A 12744-nucleotide genomic window follows, 5' to 3' on the forward strand; every position below is an offset into this window, starting at 1 on the left:
TAATCTATATCAAAAGAGCAGTCCTGTATATTGCTAACTTAAGTTACTTATTTATTTATTTTTTTACCGCAGATTTGGAAACTCATGTTCTTAATTTATTTTCTGTATGTAAGTGAATTCTTTTCTATCTAATCTCTTCAGAAATATGTCCTTTGGCCACTTTCACACAGCAGTATTCTGGTCAGTCTTTCGCTTCAGTATTCGTAATCCAAAACCAGGAGAGGCTCCAAAACACGGAAGAATAAATCTTTCCATTAATTTTTCTCTGCGTAGGTGTCATGTCCATAGCCGTGGGCCATCAGGCTCACTCACCTCCTGACGGCCGCAGCCATGGGTCTGCAAGTGCTGGCCCCAGTCTCCTCCTCAGGAGACACCAGCGCTCACTTCGGCTTACCTCGGCCGGGTCCCGTAGGGTGCACACGCACGCTCGTACCTGCTCTTAAAGGACCAGCGTGCGCACCTGAAGTTAATGTTAAAATTAGCCCATGAGTACCCTGCCTGGACTATAAGAAGGGCTCAGCCCCCTTCCTCCCTTGCCTTAGCGTTGTTGTCGTACCCTAAGTTTGTCTAGCAAATGGTCTTCTAGTGTTTTCCAGTTCCCAGTGTTCCCTGTTCCTGTACATGTATCCTGTATCCCGTGCTACCTGGTCAAGTGCCGTGCTGAGCTGTAGTCGTGCTGTGCTGTATCTCACGCCTGTCCTTCTACTCCACACCTGATGTCTACCTGCTGCCTAAGTCCCAGCCGAGCCGGTCATTGCTACTGTCCGAGCTGCCACAGGTACACTATACGAACTATAGACTGTGACCTGCGTCCTGTTGGCCAGCTTCCATACCGGTATGGCCCAGTGGGTCCACGCACCCAACGTGACAGTAGGTGCTACTCCTGGTTTTGGCTTCCAAATACTGAAGCAGAATACCAACCAGTGTAATGTGTGACAGTGACCTTAGACGGGATTCACACACAGCGTTTACTCGCCTTAGGCCTCCTTCACTAAGGTTTTTGTCTAGTTTTTGAAACGTCATATAAAAATTCCACGTAAAAGGCTAGCGGCTCTTAAATGTACAGTACATGCACTTTTGGTGGCATTTTATATTTAATGCATTTTGAATCAGCTTTTTAAAAATGTTTTGGAAGTTCTACATAGAATCCTATGGAGAAAAACCACCAGAAAAAATTCCATACCTAGAGCATGCAGCATTTTGATAAAAACACCACTGACCCCAAAAACCCTACAACATGCAAAAATAAAAACAAAAAAGTGGTGCATGTCAAAAACATCACCTCAAATTATGTGCAGTTTGTTTTCTGTCTATAAAAAAGTGGGGAAACCCATGTGAACACAGACATACTATAGAAAGCTTGCCAATGGTGCCCTTAGTGGTATTAAAATTGGTTATATCAATCGGCATCTTCTTTTTTTTTTCAGGTACCCTGACATCCCACCAGTGCATTGTTCTGTTTTGCATAAAGATTTATTAGAAAATTGAATTGATCGAGCAGCAGTAGGATGACATCACAGAGTTGGAGGACATCATTGGAGATTTGAGGTTGCTTGGTGAGCTGTGGCTCTAAGAGGATCCATGTGGTCAAAGTAAGTGAAAATTATGTGATAATTGTTCAAATGTTTATGACTACAGATCCCAGGACGTAATATTGGGTGAGCACACCTGTGACTTCTTGCTGCTGACTTTTTTCTTTTGCTTGTCAATTGGTGCTCATTTTCATGGACCATATTGGGTCACGTAAAAGGACCTTTACAGTGATTGGTTTGCCAGGGAAAGCTGAAAGAGGGTGAAAACGTAGCCTTACATACATCCCGAAAATTTTAGGCTTTTTGTTACCGGGAGACCACAATATTAACCCCTTGAGAGGTAATATGACAGGAAGTAGTTTTATGTCAAAAACTGAAGACAGAAGTCTGGAGCCCAAATGATTGAGTATACAATCGACGGACTGTAGACAGTTACTGTACATAGATATATTTTTTTGCTACTTGAGTAACTTTTCCCTTATATTTTTCCGATACTAAGTTGAACTTTAGTTATAATTTTTAGCAGCTAGATCTCCAGAATTTACCCCATATATTCGAGGTTACAAATAAATACTGGTATACAGTTGCATACTTTAGATGATAGATAGATAGATAGATAGATAGATAGATAGATAGATAGATAGATAGATAGATAGATAGATAGATAGATAGATAGATAGATAGATAGATAGATAGATAGATAGATGTGATGATTTCATTGAAAGTCAAAGCTGTATCTAATCTTTCAACCTAACCCCCATTGACCTCACTAATAAACACATGCTATATAGAATCCTTAATGCACATTATAAAATGTATTATTTGTACAGTGAGCATCATCTAGCATGATTACATTATTGGTCAATAAAAAGAAGTCATTGTACTATCCTTCTACCGATTTATGCAGTCTTCCTATGCGGCTGGGTTCTACTATAGGCCCACCCGTTGTCTAGGCATAAAATGCTTCCTTTGTAACTCCCATAACTCAGGAGACAGCCTGATGAATCTCCCCTGTTTTATAATGCAGAGGCGTAGCTAGGTTCTCCAGCACCCGGGGCAAAGATTCAGTTTGGCGCCCCCCCCAACCTCTTTCCCGACATCTCCTTCCCCCACGCCGTGTTTGTTTTCTCTACCAATCGACGTGTCATTTCTTTTTATGTGACTCGAGCATAAAATTATTTGTACATTTCACAAGCAATGTGGTTCTATACACAACACCAGAACCAAGCTCAGTACATATATACAGCCCCAGAACAAATACAGCTGTGCAACCCCTGCCGTATAGGTTTGTACGGCGTAAAACTACGGCTCCCAGCATAGCCCGAACAATGGTAAGGTTATGCTGAGAGATGCCGTTTCACAAAAAATAAATCCTATCATAATCATACCACCCATCATCTCGCTGCAGATCATACAGTGACTACAGTGCTGATTAGAGGCAGAATAAACATTTACATTGAGTGACTCACCGGTGACGTCTCGGAGTCTAGTTCTTTTTCTCCATTTGGTCCAGACCTCTATGATGACTTCTCCCGGTCCATTTCTGCAGTTTGCCGCTCACATGTCTTCAGCTTCTCACTTTTCCAACATTTCTGCACCTATAAATATAAAGTTATCATTATACCGCACACTACACCCCTAAATATAATAGCGCCATACACTGCACCTCTAATTATAATAGCACCATACACCATGTCCCACACACACACACTGTGCCCCCTGTAGATAGTGCCTGCCATAGAGCCCCCTGTAGATAGTGCCTGCCATAGAGCCCCTGTAGATAGTGCCCCCATATAGACCACCCCTGTATATAGTGTCCCACAAATAACTCCCCCCTATAGTGCTCTACAGATAGCCCACCCCTGTATATAGCCCCCTGTAGATATAGCCCACCCCTGTATATAGAGCTCCACAGATAGCCCAACCATGTATGTAGCCCCCCTGTAGATATAGCCCATCCCTGTATATAGTGCTCCACATATAGTCCACCCCTGTATATAGTGTTTCACAGATAGCCCACCCCTGTATATAGCCCCCCATTGTACATATAGTCCACCCCTGTATATAGTGCTCCACTAGATAGTCCACCCCTGTATATAGTGCTCCACAGATAGCCCACCCCTGTATATACTATATACAAGGGTGGGCTATCTGTGGAGCACTATATACAGGGGTGGACTATATGTACAAGGGGGCTATATACAGGGGTGGGCTTTCTGTGGAGCACTATAGGGGGAGCTATTTGTGGGATACTATATACAGGGGTGGGCTATATCTACAGGGGGACTATATACAGGGGTGGGTTATATCTACAGGGGGACCATATCTACAGGGGGACCATATCTACAGGGCTGGGATATACACAGGGGGGCTATATCTACAGGGGTGGGCTATACACAGGGGGGCTATATCTACAGAGGGGGGCTATACACAGGGGGCTATATCTACAGAGGGGGGCTATATACAGGGGTGGGCTATACATAGGGGGGCTATATACAGGGGTGGGCTATACATAGGGGGGCTATATACAGGGGTGGGCTATATACAGGGGGAATATATCTACAGTGCTGGGCTATATCTACAGGGCTGGGCTATATCTACAGGGCGACTATAACTACAGGGGGGCTATATCTACAGGGGGGCTATATACTGGGGTGGGCTATATATGGAGCACCATATACAGGGGTGGGCTATATCTACAGGGGGCTATATACTATATAGCCCACCCCTTGATATGGTGCTCTATAGACAGCCCACTCCAGTATATAGCTCCCCTGTAGATATAGTCCCCCTGAATATAGCCCCCCTGTAGATATAGTCCCCCTGTATATAGCCCAGCCCTGTAGATATAGTCCCCCTGTATATAGCCCCCCTGTAGATATAGTCCCCCTGTATATAGTCCCCCTGTAGATATAGTCCCCCTGTATATAGCCCAGCAGATATAGTCCCCCTGTATATAGCCCAGCCCTGTAGATATAGTCCCCCTGTATATAGCCCAGCCCTGTAGATATAGTCCCCCCGTAAAGCCCCCCGCGAGTAGACAAAGTCTCCCCCGCCCCCGCAGATACAGCCACACGTCTATTACAATTTACAAATGTCCTTGCGACACAGGTACAATTATAGTGCAGGAGGAGGGGGCGCTGGCGCCCCCCTCTGAACTGCGCCCGGGCACATGCCCCGCTTGCCCCCCCTAGCTACGCCCCTGTATAATGTATTAACCTATTATATTTCATTTGATATGTCATCATGACATCACCAGACATCCAATTATCTCTACTTCTGAATGTGGAAGTTACAGTTGATGTTACTGATAAGTTACACATTGCTGCATTAATATCCCATTCTCAAGTATGTGGGCACATAGTAAAGCACCAAATTAATTGCCGAGCATGCTGGGACATTGATTACATCCAAAGTTTGCAGTGTAACAGTGTCCTAATTATCTCCACATTACCTTCACTTAGGTCATTTTGCATCATACAAGCATCATTAACCCATTTATGATGATCCCTTAATCATCCCATAATAAGAACAATACACAGCAGATATCCATTATACATTCTAATTGTGCTTTCTTGAGTTCTTAGTCCTCAATTTAAACGCTATTAAACACGTCTTTAACAATGAACCGGGCAATAGAAGTGTTTTGACAAGGAGTTTTATGCCTGACTTCTTCCATTTTATGCTCACTGGTAAATACCAGCAAGAGAACTGGGGCATTGTACAATAGAGGACAGTCATTAAAAGAAAAAGGAATGGACAGTGTGTTTTTTTTTATACTTCTTGGATATGTGTTTGAATTCACTTCATTTTCATTTAGAGGCGGATTTGAAAAAAAGTTTAGAATATTATGAGAAGTCCAAGTGGATAGTGCCTTTTCTAACCAAATTATATAATGTTACAACAAATATATATATAGATATATTATATATGTTACATCTATATATATTGTGACAACTCGGGGTAAGTTAGCTCACAGGATCGCCATCTCCAGGGTAAGATGGTTGGCACACTTAAGAATTTTTACTCCAACACAGTGGATTTGGTTTAAAACTGTCCGCCACCGGCTTTGTCTTCATACATGAAAGCGGTTTTACAAAACAGTTCAAAATAAACCCTAGGCCGTCCAGCCTCTAACTAAACATATAGCTTCCCTAGCTATCAGGGTGAAAGGCCTTCTGCTCAGGACCTCACAACAAACATGTGTTCCTACCAGATCTTCTAACTCCCACAGGCTGGCAATGCCCATCTTCCTCAGGCTGGGAACCTTGAGTGAATAGATCACACCTTTCTTAAAGGAGCCTTAACAGCTGGCAGCTAATGAGACTCATAAGACAGCCCAAACCCTGGACTGTCCTATAGACGGAGTGGAACTTTTACTATTCTCTTCCACTCCAGCAACCCAGACCATTTTCCAGGTTTCTTGCCTAATAAAGAACAGGAAAGGACACTTTCTCTAGTAACATTCCTTTTAAATATATAATTCTCGGCCCAAATCCTATCCTCTAGTAGCCACACTGCTACATACCCCTCCCTGATCACAACCATGGGTGGGATCACTTGACTACAACCCCCCCCCCCCCAGGGTCAAACTTTCTGCATTGGGGTACCATCTCCCATAAACCACATGATATACCTTCTAATCGGACGCACTGTCCTACATCAGATATTTGACTCGTGTCTGTCATTACCTTAGTAATATGTGTACTTTCCACTGGGGGAGGGACACAACATACTTTCTCTGCAATATCAAACACTTTACAATATTTTGATTCAGTTTCTTCAACCACGTCAAGTGTTACTTTATCAGACGTTTCAACCAATTTCTCCTGCAGTGGTAAAGAGGAGTATACATCCCAGTCATGTGACTCCGTGTGATCCACCCGATCCATTTTGTACTCTGACAACTCAATAGGATCAAGATAAACTTCAGAGACAGATGTGTATACATTACCACTATGTTCTCCACTGCAATCATATAGATCTGCAGCAAACTCTGGGACGTAAAAATCAGTTCTCGCAGTAATTGTGGGACACACTTTGTTCCTTTCTGTTGAACACACCTCAAAATCACATCTTGGTTTGTTTAGTTCAACATTAACAGCATGGGAATAAGTTACATCCTCCATATTTGTCTCTCTCTCACCTACCCAACACTGGGGCATCATCATATCAATCTCATCCTGAGTACACGCTATATACTGCAGGTGACTGTGCCGACCAGAACAATGGGGCACTTCTCTATCACACACGTCATCTTCTGCAACCATCTCCTCAACATGGGGTCGTAGCCCTTTCTCTATGGAAGGTGCATAATCTATTTGCTCTGCAGTATTAGCACACGATTCTTTATCACTCTGCATTTTACTTTCATGTGACAATGTTACGTCAGTTACTGCACAAAAACGGTCAGTAGTTAACACTTTGTGTGCTGACAAGGGTGAGCACGTACATTGACTCGACTCACTACAATCTGCCTGACTCCCACTGAACCCAAGAACCTGAGCATCATTACATATACCCCCATTGGATATGGTACGCAATGTATTATCAGCTACAACACCACTTTCAGTAGCTTTACTCCCTTCCATCTTGGAGTCCAAAATATGTGTCTCAGCACTTACATGCTCAGACTGGCTACCCAGGGAGGATTTCCCATGGCACACTTCAGACACTTCAGGGTTAAGATTATTAGACCAAAGAGTGGTCATCTCCACAGCAGTGTTAGGGCCCTGCTCCTGCTTAGTGGTAAAACTCGACTTGTTGCCACTTTTTTTATATCAGTCTTCATTTCTACAAGATAGGAGTGACCTGTAGGGGGCAACATTTCTAAAGGTGCTTCAGTCACATCTATTGCACCATTCACAATTTCATCACAATCATTAGGTATGGCCAGGCTGTACTCCAGGTTACCATCAACAATCCCAACCTCTAGGGAAATATTCTCAGATACACCTGGTTTATTACAAAGCACGTCAGTGTCCAATGACCTATCCACCACTGCACACACCTCACTGGCTCTCGCTGTTGCAAAATGCTGAAATGTTTTCTCAGCATGTTCTTTATCAACCTCTATGAGAGAACTTTTGATGTTACTCAGGGTCACCCCTACAGCTTGCACATTGTGAAATTCATCCAGTCCTTCAGTAATACTTATTTGATCACGGTCACTCGCAGATGCACAAAGCAGATGGTTGCCAGTAGCAACCACATTAGTTTCCCCCCAAAAACTGACATGGCAACATTATTCTCTGGGTTACCATTAGTAACAGTATGTACATCACATCACGGCCTCAAGGGGTGCACTCGATATAATCTCCCCTTCTGTCTCGGCTGCTGTTTCTTTAACAGCCTGTTCATACAATGCATTAACCTGCTCAGTGTGACCTGTTCATGTGTTACAGACATGTTAAGTGCAAAACTGGACATTTTGTTAGGGTCATCACATACCTGGTGTGTGTCATTTTCTACAGATACTACAGGAAACACATTTTTATCACCAGACACAGTTACAACAGGTGCATGTCCCCCTTTAGAATTAGTAGCAGCCTACTTTGAAGAAGGCTTCTCCCAGGAATAGCCATCATGGTTATTTGGGATACTGTCTTTCTCCCATAGCTGCCAAAAAAAGAGGAAAGTCTCTGTCAAGCACAAATTCCACAAGAAGTCCCTCACATTTTAGGAGTTTGTGCTTTACAGTCCCAAAATCAGTCTCAAAAGTAAGAAGAACAGTCTCACCACTCTCAGGATTCCTTAACGAATAGCAATATCTCGGGAAGGCCCCCGACACCGCCTTGGTAGGATCCAAGTCAACAAGTAGTAGGACTCCTCCCGACACCAACTCCAAGGTCTTGGTCTGCCATTCCTCTGGCCTCTTGACCAAAAGGACAACTAAGTGCACATTTCCCCCCTTGATGGCACTTCCTGCACATCTCCTTCGGCTGAGCAACAGCCACCTGCTGTTGAACTTTGTTACTCCTAGCAACGGCATCATGGCGCCACAGATTAATTTACTTTTTAACACTTGGCCACTCAGCAACAGGACATCCGACCAGGAGGCAATTCGCTCTGACATCTCCAGCCCGGCTCTGTTTGGTTGCCCTTAGTAACGGCACTCACAACTTGTATCTTTGGCATCCAAGCTCTTTGCTCTTGCTTGCAAACCTTTTCCAAAACCATAGGAGTCGCCGACATCAAGGCACCTCGTGTTGTGGAGCATCCACCTTGTGCAGAGGTCTGTTTATCCACAGCTAATGAGACTCATAAGGCAGCCCAAACCCTGGACTGTACTGACGACGGAGAGGAACTTCTCTTCCACTCCAGCAACACAGACCTTTTTCCAGGTTTCTTGCCTAATAAATAAAGAGAAAGGACACTTTCTCCTGTAACATTCCTTTTAAATATATACTTCTGGGCCCAAATCCTGCCCTTTAGTAGCCACAATGCTAGAATGTATGTATGTATGTATGTATGTATGTATATATGTATATATATATATATATATATATATATATATATATATATATATATATATATATATATATATATAATAAATGATAAACCATGGATAATTAGTATTAACCCCTTACTGCACCAGGACGCACCGGTACGTCCTGCATTGAAGTGCTTTAAGGCACCAGGGCGTACCGGTGCGTCCTGGCTAAAAACTGTCACCCTATCAAAGGACAAGGTGACAGAACTGTGCCGTCAACTGTTTATGACAGTTGACCGGCACAGTAAGACGGCAGGGGACCAATCACAGCGGTCTCCTGCCGGTGATCGCTGTGATTGGTCAGTCAAAGCAGACTGACCAATCACAGCTCCATGACGTGGTGTATGTGATGGCGCTGGCTCAACTTGAGCCAGCGCTATCACCGCCGGTAATCAGCTGTCCGGCACCCCTCTGCAACGGCCAGGACCGGAGCTAGACTCCGATCCAGCCAATTAACTCCTTCGATGCATCAATCAACGCGATCGATGCATCGAAGTGTCTTGTAGCCTGTCGGCAACCACGATGGTTGCCACGGGCTCGGGTGTCAGCTGTTTGTCACAGCTGACATCGTGCTCTAACGGCCAGGACCGGAGCTAGGCTCCGATCCGGCCGATTAACCCCTTAGATGCAGCTATCGCTGCATCTAAGTGATTAAATCGCACGCTATGGTTGCTAATGACAACCATCGGCACCCGCAGGTGTTCCGATGGTTGCTATGGCAACCGTAGCCTAACAATCGCTTCCTAGTACGGAAGCCTATTAGGCCCCGCCAGGAGGCGAAGCCTAATAGGCTTGCTGTCAGTGAATAGTGGTAGTGCAGTGTATTAGAATAGCGATCAGGGCTTCATGCCTTCAAGTTTCCTAGTGGGACAAAAAAAAAAGTTAAAACAAGTTAATAAAAATGTTGTAAAAAAGTAAAAAAAAATAAGTTTCATGAAAAAAATAAGTTTAAAAAAATACTATAACAGCCTTTTTTCCTATAATAAGTCTTTTATTATAGGAAAAAAAAAAAAAGTACACATATGTGGTATCCCCGCGTCCGTAACGACCCTAACTATAAAAATATCACGCTATTTTACCCGTACGGTGAACACCGTAAAAATTTTTTAGGAAAAACTATTCCAGAATCGCTGTTTGTTAGTCACTACCCCTCGCAAAACAGAATAAAAAAAGGGATCTAAAAGTTGCATGTACCCCAAAATTATAGAATTAAAAACTGCAGACCGTCCCGCATAAAACAAGCCCCCCCCCGCAGCTTTTTTGACGGAAAAATAAAAAAGTTATGGCTCTCAGAATATGGTGACACAAAAAATACATTATGTGAAACAAAAGTGATTTTATTGTGCATACGCTGCAAAGCATAAGAGAAACTATATACATCTGGTATCGCCGTAATCGTGCCGACCCGCAGAATAAGGTAAAATTGTCATTCATAGCGCATGGTGAACGCCGTAAAAAAAAAAAATTATAAAAAAACCTCAGAATTGCAGGTTTTTGGTCACCTTGCTTGCCAAAAAAAATTAAATACAAAGTGATCAAAAAAATCACATGTACCCCAAAATGGTACCAATGAAAACTACAGATTGTCCCGCAACATATAAGCCCTTATACAGCTCCGGTGGAGAAAAAAAAAAAGGTCTGTCTCTCAGAAAATGGCGATGCAAAATGTGCAGAGTGTTCCAAAAGCTGATAAGATCTGGCACCATTTATCAGTGCGACACCGGCCACATATCTATGAATTATTATTTATTTACCCCATTATTATACCCTCTTATTATGCCCTGATGTACCCCGCACAGATTACATATACCCCCACATTATAAACTGAAATACCAGCAAAACCCCAAACAAAACTACCACTAAGCAAAATCTGCGCTCCAAAAGCCAAAGGGCATGACCACACATGGCGGAATTCCTCCGCAACTGTCCGCATCAATGCCGCACCTAATCCGGGTTGCGGATTACGGCTGTGGATCTGCACAAAATGTGCAGAAAATTGATGCGGACTGGCCGCTGCGGACTGCAGGAAAAGTGCTTCCCTTCTCCCTATTCAGTGCAGGATAGAGAGAAGGGACAGCACTTTCCCTAGTGAAAGTCAAAGAAATTCATACTTACCGCCCGTTGTCTTGGTGACGCGTCCCTCTTTCGGCATCCAGCCCGACCTCCCTGGATGACGCTCCAGTCCATGTGACCGCTGCAGCCTGTGCTTGGCCTGTGATTGGCTGCAGCCGTCACTTACACTGAAACGTCATCCTGGGAGGCCGGACTGGAGACAGACGCAGGGAGTTCTCGGTAAGTATGAACTTATATATTTTTTTACAGATACATGTATATTGAGATCGGTAGTCACTGTCCCGGGTGCAGAAACAGTTACTGCCGATCGCTTAACTCTTTCAGCACCCTGGACAGTGACTATTTCCAGACGTCTCCTAGCAACGCTCCCGTCATTACGGGAGCCCCATTGACTTCCTCAGTCTGGCTGTAGACCTAGAAATACATAGGTCCAGCCAGAATGAAGAAATGTCATGGTAGTAAAAACAATACGCTCCGCAGCACACATAAGATCTGCGGACTTCATTGCGGAATTTTGACTCTCCATTGAAGTCAATGGAGAAATTCCGCCATGAGTCCGCAACCAGTCCGCCACTGCTCCGCAACAGACAGAGCATGCTGCGGACACCAAATTCCGCTCCGCAGCCTATGCTCCGCAGCGGAATTGTACGCATCGTGTAAACGAACACTGCTAAATTAAAGTGAAAGTCAATGGAGAAACGGCTCCGCTGCGGATTAACGCTGCGGAGTGTCCGCAGCGGAATTTAAGTGAAATTCCGCCATGTGTGAACCCGCCCAAATGGCGCTCCCTCCCTTCTGAGCCCTGCAGCGTGCCCAACAGGCAGTTTATGTCCACATATATGGCATCGCCATACCCGGGAGAACCCGCTTAACAGTTTGAGGTATTTGTCTTCAGTGACATGAACTGGGGACAAAATATTGTGCACTAAAATGGCATATACCTGTGGAAATGTGCAATTTTCACTTTGCATTCACTTATAGAAAAAAAAACCTGTGTGGTCAAAATGCTCACTACACCCCTTAATAAAATGCCTTCAGGGGTGCAGTTTCCAAAATGGGGGTCACTACTTGGGGGTTTGTTTTACTATTTGACCCCAGAGCCCTGCCATTGTGGGCTAATGCTGCGAAAATCACCAAAATAGGTCTCACATGCGCCTTTCACTCCTAAGCCCTGTCATATGTCCAGGCAAATGATAAATGCCTTGAGGGGTGTAGTTTACAAAATGGAGTCACTTCTCAGGGTTTTACACTTCTCAGGGTTTTATAGCCTTTTGACATTTTCTTGAAAATACGAGAAATTCTAGCTAAAGTTCTAAGCCTCGTAACGTCCTAGAAAAATAAAAGGACGCTCAAAAAACAATGCAAACATAAAGTAGACATATAGGAAATGTTAACTAGTAAATATTTTGTGTGGTATTACAATCTGTTTTACAAGCAGATACATTACAATTTAGAAAAATGCTGATTTTACAAATTTTCTCTAAATTTTGGTGTTTTTTACAAATAAATATTGGATTTAACGACAAAATGTTTTCAGTATCATAAAGTACAACATGTCACGAGAAAACAATCTCAGAATCGCTTGGATAGGCAAAAGCATTCCGGAGTTATTACCACATAAAGTAACACATGTCAGATTTGCAAAAA

The 12744-nt window shown here is 43.6% G+C and overlaps 1 long non-coding RNA gene across 2 annotated transcripts in view; it reads left to right on the forward strand.

Annotated features, from left to right (window-relative positions):
• Positions 1 to 12744, forward strand: part of LOC142743592 (uncharacterized) — a 365206-nt gene that overhangs the window by 15914 nt on the left and 336548 nt on the right. For both annotated transcript variants that reach the window (XR_012881591.1, XR_012881592.1), the window contains exon 3: positions 1428 to 1592. This is a non-coding gene — a long non-coding RNA (uncharacterized LOC142743592). The remainder of the gene's footprint in view (positions 1 to 1427; positions 1593 to 12744) is intronic.

The sequence above is a fragment of the Rhinoderma darwinii genome, chromosome 2, assembly GCF_050947455.1.
Source record: "Rhinoderma darwinii isolate aRhiDar2 chromosome 2, aRhiDar2.hap1, whole genome shotgun sequence".
NCBI classification, from domain to species: domain Eukaryota; kingdom Metazoa; phylum Chordata; class Amphibia; order Anura; family Rhinodermatidae; genus Rhinoderma; species Rhinoderma darwinii.